Source organism: Theropithecus gelada, chromosome 10, assembly GCF_003255815.1.
Source record: "Theropithecus gelada isolate Dixy chromosome 10, Tgel_1.0, whole genome shotgun sequence".
Taxonomy (NCBI): domain Eukaryota; kingdom Metazoa; phylum Chordata; class Mammalia; order Primates; family Cercopithecidae; genus Theropithecus; species Theropithecus gelada.
This window is the reverse complement of record NC_037678.1, coordinates 88,899,848-88,908,741: the sequence shown is the minus strand read 5'-3', so window position 1 is coordinate 88,908,741 and position 8,894 is coordinate 88,899,848.

Genomic DNA, 8,894 nt, shown 5'->3' with positions numbered 1-8,894 from the left:
CATCCTTTGTCTAATTAATAGGGACCTTGGGAATGTAGGTGGGTCAGCTTCATGAGGACAAGGATGCTCTGTCCTCCTCATTTAGGAGAGAGACATGCTCTTCATCCTGGTTCATAGTCTCATTAGAGACTCAGATAGCATCTGAGTCTGGATGCTGGATTTTCTGGATTTCACACAGAAACATGCTGGTTGATGACATCGACTCATCTTCATTCCACTTCAAGCACAAATGCATGCTTATGTGGATGAGTGTTTTCCTAGAGATGAAATTATTAAAGGTATCTCTGTTAGCGTGGATTCCCCCAGAAGCTGATCCCAAAGCAGAGAATGTGAAGTTTCATTGGAATATGAATTTAGGATGCACAAATAGGACAGTGGAGAAGGCAGGGAAGAGAAGTGAACCAATAAGGTGCACGTTACCAAATCAGCTTACACCAGGGGCCACTGAGGAGCTCTGGGAGACAGCGTAGATCACGTGCCTCAGAGTCAGCCTCCCTGAGGGGTGAGGGAGCTGGGGTATTAATACACCAGCTCCTGGCAGTCAGTGGGAGGTGTGCTCTCTGGGGGCCAAGAAAGCTGTCAGGCAAAGACGTCTAGGTGCTGGCATTAGGAAGTCAGGTCTGGAAATATATGGAAGTACTAAGGGTCGAGGGGTCATGGGCAGGGTACCAATGTCATCTGCCACCATATGTGTACCAAATGTACTTGGTATGAGACACTTAAAATTTTCTCACTCAGAGATTACAATCCCAGGTCAGGTTTCAAGAAGCAAAGTCAAGTGTCACTGTGTAAGTTCCTTGTTTAGAAATGAGTTAATTAGTCCAGCAAGCATTTATTGAACATGTACTATGTGCCTGACAGTGTGCTGTGCCATTAAGGGGTGATTTTTCAGACTTATCAGTGCTCTCAGTTAACATAATATAGCAGTGGCCATGTGAGTGTGCATGTTCTTGTGTGTGCACAAACACACACGCACACAGGTACTTACTGTGTCACATACTAAAACACAGAAATTACTCAAAACCAGAATCTTTACACAAATTTCTATGTTGCCCTCCAGTATCTATCTTTCTACTCACAGTCCAAAAATACGCCAATTTAAAAAATTCTCCTCCCTGTGTAGCTTCTCCAAAGTACATTAAGTGAACTGAGTAAATGTGTTTAAATGGGTTGTAGTATCGGCCTACAAAAAGCATCTGGTAAGACAACTACACATTATTAGAGGAAATTGACAGAGTCACAAATTACATTCTGTTATTTCTTGGTTACAAATAATTGAATACTAAATGGAGTCACCTTTCCTTTCTATTTAAAACTTTAAACAATCTTGTTCCGAATTCATTTGAGGTTTGGATTTCAAGAAAGAATTAGGCTTTTGTTGTTTTTTCTAAAAGATGAATGGGAAACCCATGCCACTGAGTTTTGAAATATTTATAACTTAAAAGCTTAAGGGAGCATGATGGAAACCATTAGCTGGAGCCCAGGATGTATTGGGCTTTGGGCCTGTGTGTCTATTGTCCTTAGCTTTAACAGTCACTGCAGAGCCTTTCTTTTCCTCCTTGGGTCTTTTTATTTTCTGAACTATGTGTTCAGTTCATATTATTTTAAAAGGCAGGGGGTATTGCTTTGGAAAGAAAGGTCATTTTTATATTATATTCAATCAGTCAAGAAAAATGGATTGGGATCTGTTCTGTGCCAGGCATGGTCCTGGTCACTGCAAGACAACAAGGAAGGGTGGGACGTGGTCCTGCTCTCACAGATGTGATATTCTAGTGGGGGAGGAAGGAAACGCCATGCAAGCAGGTAGCGAAGAGAAAGTCAGAGACTGTACCATGAAGGGACTCAACTAGTGTGACCTGCTAGAATGACTGGGGGTCTAGTTTGGATTGGGTGGTAAGGGAAGACCCTGGGAAGGGGTGACGTGGGACCTGAATGACAACACGGGGCATCACATTCAGAGCGGAGAGTAGAGCATTTCAGGCAGAGAGAGCTGCAAGTGTAAAGGCCCTGGGGCAGGAGTGAACTTGGCCTATTCAAGGAGATGCAAAGGGGACTGCAGGGGGACAATGGAAGGAGGTGAGGTGAGGGTGGGAGGCAGGGACCAGGTAAGCACCATTTCCTGGCAGATGCACCTCGGCCTGAAGGTTGAGCCTGTGCTGTGAAATGTGGGGCTGGCTGCAGTGCACACTTTGGGGCCTACTCGGGCTCTGGAGGTGCAAGGGTCCCAGGGATGTGACTCACTTGCTCATTTTCTTGACACTCTACTGTCCCAGTCTGGTTCTGTTTTCTCCTGTAGAGCTGCAGAATGGGTTCATTTCTGGGCTTTCTCTCTCTCCAGGGTCTCTGAAACACGCACGAAATCTTTGGCTTCATAAAGAATTTCTTGTTAGTAACGTGGAGTCAGAGCAGGCCTCCTGACAGCATCCATGGCAGGGTCTCCATCTCCTCTTCCCTGAGGCAGCTTCGGGTCTGTTGGGAGCAAGACTCTCCCAGAGCTGCCTGCTCCGTGCAGCAGCTGCGTGGTAGCCCCTGTCCCACTCATCTTCCCAGCACTTGAGTCAGGGACCCATCATTGCTGTTGTATCCGCCACCCGGGGTGTCTCGCCAGATCCCCCAACTCTCCCTATTCCGGTTCGTGATTGCACTCAAGCTTCTCACGGCAGGCACATGTGACTCTGCCTTAGAGTTTCATGTGGCCACAGGCACATGCGTGGTCCATACACTGGGCGGATTGGTTGTCCTGGGGAGTTCATGCTCCCGGGAGCAGCCCTCAATCAAGGGTGGACAGGACCTGGAGGAGCAGGTCTCTCTCTCCCCAGCCCTCTCACTCCGCTGTTAGGGTAACTTTTAGGCATATTCTACGTAGTCTCTTGGAGCTTTTAGGCATATTCTACGTAGTCTCTTGGAGCTCCCAAGTGGGTTTGAGCCTCAGATGCATATGAAGAAATGCACTTATCAGTGCCTCCGGTATTGGCCTCCTCCTTTTCCTGTCTCACTTTCCTTCTCCTCAATATATAGATGCTTCCTTTCACATAAATGACTTGCCCTTCACTCCTTGTCTCAGGGTTGTCTTCTGGGAGGACCCAACTTAAGACAGCAGGTTAACATCTGCCACTCCCACCTCCCCGTCCCTCAGGCCACAGCCCTGATTTTGTATTGAGTAGCTGCTCCTCCCACACTGGATACAGCCCTAATGTATCAAGATATTCTGCCTTCCTCTGGCCTCAGGGTGAGCCAGTGACCCAGACCAGCCCAATCAGATTCACCCTCAATGAAATTAGAAATCTGAGTCCAGTGTAGCTCAGGCTGCAAGTGCTGGCACTTGCCCCCTGGCGGGGGTGTTCTGACAAGGTCACCTGCCAATCCTTGCTGTGTTTCTGGGTCCCCAGCCTTGCTCCAATCACTGTCTTTTTTTTCTGGGATGGTGTTGGCTGGTTCTTCAGGCCCGAGGGCTACGCCACATTTTTTGACATACTGCTTACTTGTTTCCACTAGTTAGAGTTGGTTTTCTTTGCTTGTAACCCCAAAGATCCCAAAGATAACTGCTAATTAATAAGGTTTGGTATCAACAGATAAGGAGGTTTGGATTAAGTTGGGTTGCCCCCAAAGCAGACCCTGAGAAAGGTCTTGGGTGCAGGCGGTTGGTTAGGGTGGTGTTGAAGGAAGGGTAGTAAGCTCCTGTCTCTTGCTTCAAACCTGCCCCTCTCTACCCAGTGGTGCTGGGGCTGGGACTCTGCAGCCAGGTCCTGCTTAGCCAGCTGCTCCCTGGGAGGTGCTGTTAGAGGGGAGCTGCGCGAAGACTGAAAGTCTTGAGGAAGGAAAAGGCACTCACTCCCTTTTGTTTGCTTTCTGCTCTTGTCCACACCACCCCAGCAATCCTTCTATGGTCTGAATGTTTACGTCCCCTGCAAATTCATATGTTGAAGCCCTTACCCCAAGGTGAAGGTATTAGGAAGTGGGGCCTTTGGGAGACTAGGTCATAGGGCACAGCCCTCATGAACCAGATTAGTGCCCTTATGAAAGAGACCCCAGAGACCCCCTCATCCCTTCTAGCATGTGAGTTCGGAGTGAGGAGGTGCCATATATGAACGAGGAAGTGGGCCTTTGCCAGACACTGAACTTGTTGGCACCTTGATCTTGGATCTCCCAGCCTCCAGAACAGTGAGAAATAAATTTGTGTTGTTTATAAGGTACCCAGTCTATGACATTCTGTTACAAACGGACTGAGACAGCTTCTTCAACCTGGTAGTGGCAGTTCCTTCCTGTAGCAGCAGCTGAATCCAGTTCTGCAGTTTCCCAGCATTTGCAGGACCAGCCTCATCTCAGTCTCTGCAGAGATACCTGCTCTAGCCTGCTGATGCCCCTCCTGGGTCTGGCTCCCAGCACACTCCCACCTCTGAGACTTTCAAGTTGTATTAATTCCAACCTCTCCCCTTAGGTGGTAGCTAGCTGCTTCTTGAAGTTCTGCTGACTAGAAGAGACCCACTAGGCACTTGTATTCCATAACCAGCCCCATACCACCTGCTGGGCTTCTCCCTAAGGCCCGTAAGCGTTGGTTTTACGAGAAAATATCTGCATGGGTTTCCATGAGAGAGTGCCGGTGGTCCCGAGGGAAACCTTGGTGTGAACCAGCTGCTGGGTGGTTTCTCTAGTCTTTTGCCCTCATGCACCTGTACCCAGATCAGATGACCGATTTGTATATCGGGACCACTACAGACCTCCACCTGAGTTTCCTCTGGCTTCACTCTGCCAGGTCCAACTCACCATCTTTCAGGTCCTAACATGTGCCCTTGTGCTCCACCTCCAGGCACTGTGGGTGGGTGAGGTAGGCTGGGGTGCCATGGATGCTTTAGGATCCTGCCTGGGCCAGGAGGGCATCTTCATTGTGTGAGCCCCCAGCTCCCACAAATGTTGGACTTTTTGGTCCATGTGATACTTGTGTTTGCTTTTTGAATTGACTAGGTAACAATTCATTATACTAATTGTATGGTGCTTTGTATTAAATTCTCTCTGTTAAAACCACTGGTGTGGTTTCTGTCTCCTGACTGGAGAAGGAGGCGGCATGAGATGGGGAATGGACGTGTCCACGCAGGGAGCATTAATGAGCTGGCCACCACTGTGGTCAGCTGGGGCTCCATCCCACTGAGGACCCTTCAAGAGAGTGGGTAGAATATCTTCAAACTGTCCCAGGCAGGAGGTGAGGAAGCTGAGCTATCCATCCACCAACTCTCCATCCCATTTCTCCTCAGGAGAGGGTGGCCCCGAGGCACTGATGCCCTAGCAGCTCTGGCCTGCTTCACACGAGGTCTGGCACATCTCTGCAGTTAGGCAGAGAGATAGAATGGCCTTTGCATGCCTGGAAACTGTCTACAGATGACCTTCAGGTGGGTTAAGGAGATAGAGGGCAGAGGTTGGCAAACCTTTTCTGTAAAGGGCCAGATTATAGGCCGCACAGCCTCTGCTGTAACTACTCAGCTCTGTTGTGGTAGCATGAAATCAGCCGACAATACAACAGCAAACAAGCACAGTTGTCGCTAACAAAATTGTATTTACAAAAGAGGCCACGTGCTGGGTTTGGCTATAGTTTACAGACTCCCTGATATGGAGGATGCACCAACAGAGTCTGCTGCAAAATTCAGTTAACATCTCAGAAGACACTTCTAACCAGGCACTGGTACCTCCTCTTTCTTCCACCTTCATGTTGGGAAATTCCATTTAGTTCTCTCCTTGACTTGAAGCTTATATTATAAGAAAGATCTGGCTGGGCATGGTGGCTCACGCTTGTAGTCCCAGCACTTTGGGAGGCTGAAGCAGGCAGATTACCTGAGGTCAGGAGTTCGACACCAGCCTGGTCAACATGGTGAAACCCCATCTCTACTAAAAATATTTAAAAAATTAGCCAGGCATGGTTGCACACCCCTGTAATCCCAGGGGAGGCCGAGGCAGGAGAGTCGTTTGAACTTGGGAGGCGGAGGTTGCAGTGAGCCAAGATCATGCCACTGCACTCCAGCCTGGGCGACAGAGCGAGACTTCGTCTCAAAAAACAAACAAACAAACAAACAAACAAAAATCCCAAAAAATAAACAAAAAAAAAATCTTCAAATTTATCCTAAAATGTTTCTAACATAGATTTGTGGTTAGGACGCTGCTGATGAATGATGTCACCCCAAAACTCACATGGCATTTGGCACACTGATGATTGGTATCTTGATTGGTACAACACCTGACTCCATTTTCTCAGGCATGGATAAAAGCAAACAAGCAACATAAAAAGCCACGCTGACTTATGTTGTATTCAAACCAACAGAGTTTTTGAGTTGAAACTTATTTTATCAGAAGATACATTCCTGGTCAATGACTCTACTGGGCTGGTGCTCTCACCAGCCATACCTGCCCCTTTACCTTCATGCTTGCATCCTTGTGACCAGGAGTTTGCCTGTCACCTGTGGCCCATCAGTGGTCCTGGGACGTGGTGTCAGAAAAGAAAAAGACACATTTTAGCTTTTTCCCTCCATCCAGTTTGAGTAGCTCATGGGATGTCCTCTCGGATGCAGAGGGACATCTTTGAGGGTTTTGTGAGGTGGCACACCCCGTCTTGGGATGGAGAGGGCAGGTTGGCCCGAAGCCTCTTGGGTGGAAATCAGTAACAGTGACATTAGGCCTAAGGAATTGCCAGTCTCATTTGGCTCTTCTGGCACCTGAAACTCTGTGAGCTGATATTTCTAGTTGCCTTCCCACCCCATCCCACCCCAAACCATGCATGGGTGAGCATTAAAAATTTAGCAACACAGAATCTTCATCTTTTTAGGCCGAGTGCATTCCTCACCTGAGATCATTCTATTCCCAGGTTCACAAACCCGATTCTCAGTTCTAAGAGAAACATGAAGCCAGGACATTGGCTTGGAGAATTTACCCCAGCTTCTCAGGCTTTGATTCCAGGTCCCTTATAAATCTGAAACCAAATTTGATCAGGGTTTTCTGAAGCCAAGGAAAGGGTTCAACTAAATGCACAAGAGACTAATGAAAAAACTCAAGTACTAGCTGATTAATTTACAATGCGAAGAGGGGGTGTTGTTTTCTGTAGATCTAGTTGCTTGTATCGTTTACGCTCGTGTTAATATTCTTAGGAAGCTGAATAAGGCATGAAGAGGCTGTGGGTGAGCCTGCAAGGCGACCATTGGCAAGTGGTGCTGTTTTAATGCACTGTCTCTGGGGGTGGCTCTGCCAATGCATTGGCCTGTATCCTTCAATAGACTTCAGCTCTTCAGGGACAGGAATTCTCCCTTTTGTCAGGCTTCATGTTTCCCTACCCTGAATGCTGCCAGACACTGTCTTCCAGCTTTGGTCACCCTGACTCTCGTTTAATCTAAGCTCCCATGTGCTGAGTGCCCTCCATCCTCCCACCCTCTTGACTCATTCTTTGGAGACAGAGAACCACCCTGCTGGCCACAAGTGAACCACCTACATTAGCCTAGGAGACATTCTGTCTCTGGCATTTCACACTGCCAGAGTTTTAAGGACCCCTAACTCTCTTCCACAACCACTGTCCTTTATCTTTGCATTTTGCTTTTTAGAAATTACTACCAAATTAGACTCTTTGCATCTAAACACGTTAGCTGTGAGATCACCATTTCCCCTAAGTCAGCACTTCTTTCTCTAACTATAAAATACTATGTGTCCTGAAGGTCTTACACTGTGTGGTTTTCATATACTCACTCCAAGCAAATGCGCTGATCACATGAAAACCGTGCATTAACTTATAAGTGATAGTAATGAAGATGTAGAGTAGTAACTCTATCAGAATTTTTTGTATCATTTTTTAAACTTAATCTTTTGAAAATCAATCTTTAAACCTAAGTGTTGAAAGGGAGTGTCTCAGGATCACAAGATCAAACCTTGGACCTTATATCCGCCAATATCTATTTTGAGTAATAGACTCTGTTTGTTTATTTATTTATTTATTTGTGGGACAGTGTCTTGCTCTGTCACCTAGGTTGGAGGGCAGTGGTGTGATCACGGCTCACTGCAGCTTCCACCTCCCAAGCTGAAGCTATCCTCCCACCTCAGCTTCCTGAGTAGCTGGTATACAGGCACATGCCACCATGCCCAGCTAATAAGATTTTAATAATTGAGTTTAAGTTTTATATCAGAGGACTGAATTATAAATTGTTTTTATAATGAACTTTGATAAATAGTATATTAATATTTTATGCATAACTATTAAGATCTTTTTCTAGAACAGTCTTCAGCCTCACAGGGTAAGGTACAGCCAGTTTGTAATAATGTTCATGGCACGATCCATGAAGAGTGATTGCCACACTAAATCGGTTCTTAAGAACATGTTTTGGTGTGGTGCGGTGACTCACGCCTGTAATCCCAGCACTTTGGGAGGCTGAGGTGGGTGGATCACGAGGTCAGGAGATCGAGACCATCCTGGCTAACACGGTGAAACCCCGTCTCTACTAAAAACACAAACAATTAGCTGGGTGTGGTGGCGGGCACCTGTAGTCCCAGCTACTGGGGAGGCTGAGGCAAGAGAATGGCGTGAACTTGGGAGACGGAGCTTGCAGTGAGCCGAAATCGCGCCACTGCACTCCAGACTGGGCAACAGAGCACGACTCCATCTCAAAAAAAAAAAAAAAAAAAAAGAACATGTTTTAAGGGAATGTGAAGCACGCTCTGTGGTAGAAACTCTAATGCTCCCCAAATATTCCCTTAGTTGTCACACATTTCCCAGTTGCTTTGCATTTAGCCAGGGCTATTGTCCAATACTGGCCAGTGGGCAATGGGTAGAAGTGATGCATGTGTCTCCTTTAGGCTAAACATCGAGGAGTGGATGAATGTCCTCCTTGGGTTCTCTTCTGCATGGTGATTATAGAAGCCTTGTGTTAGGA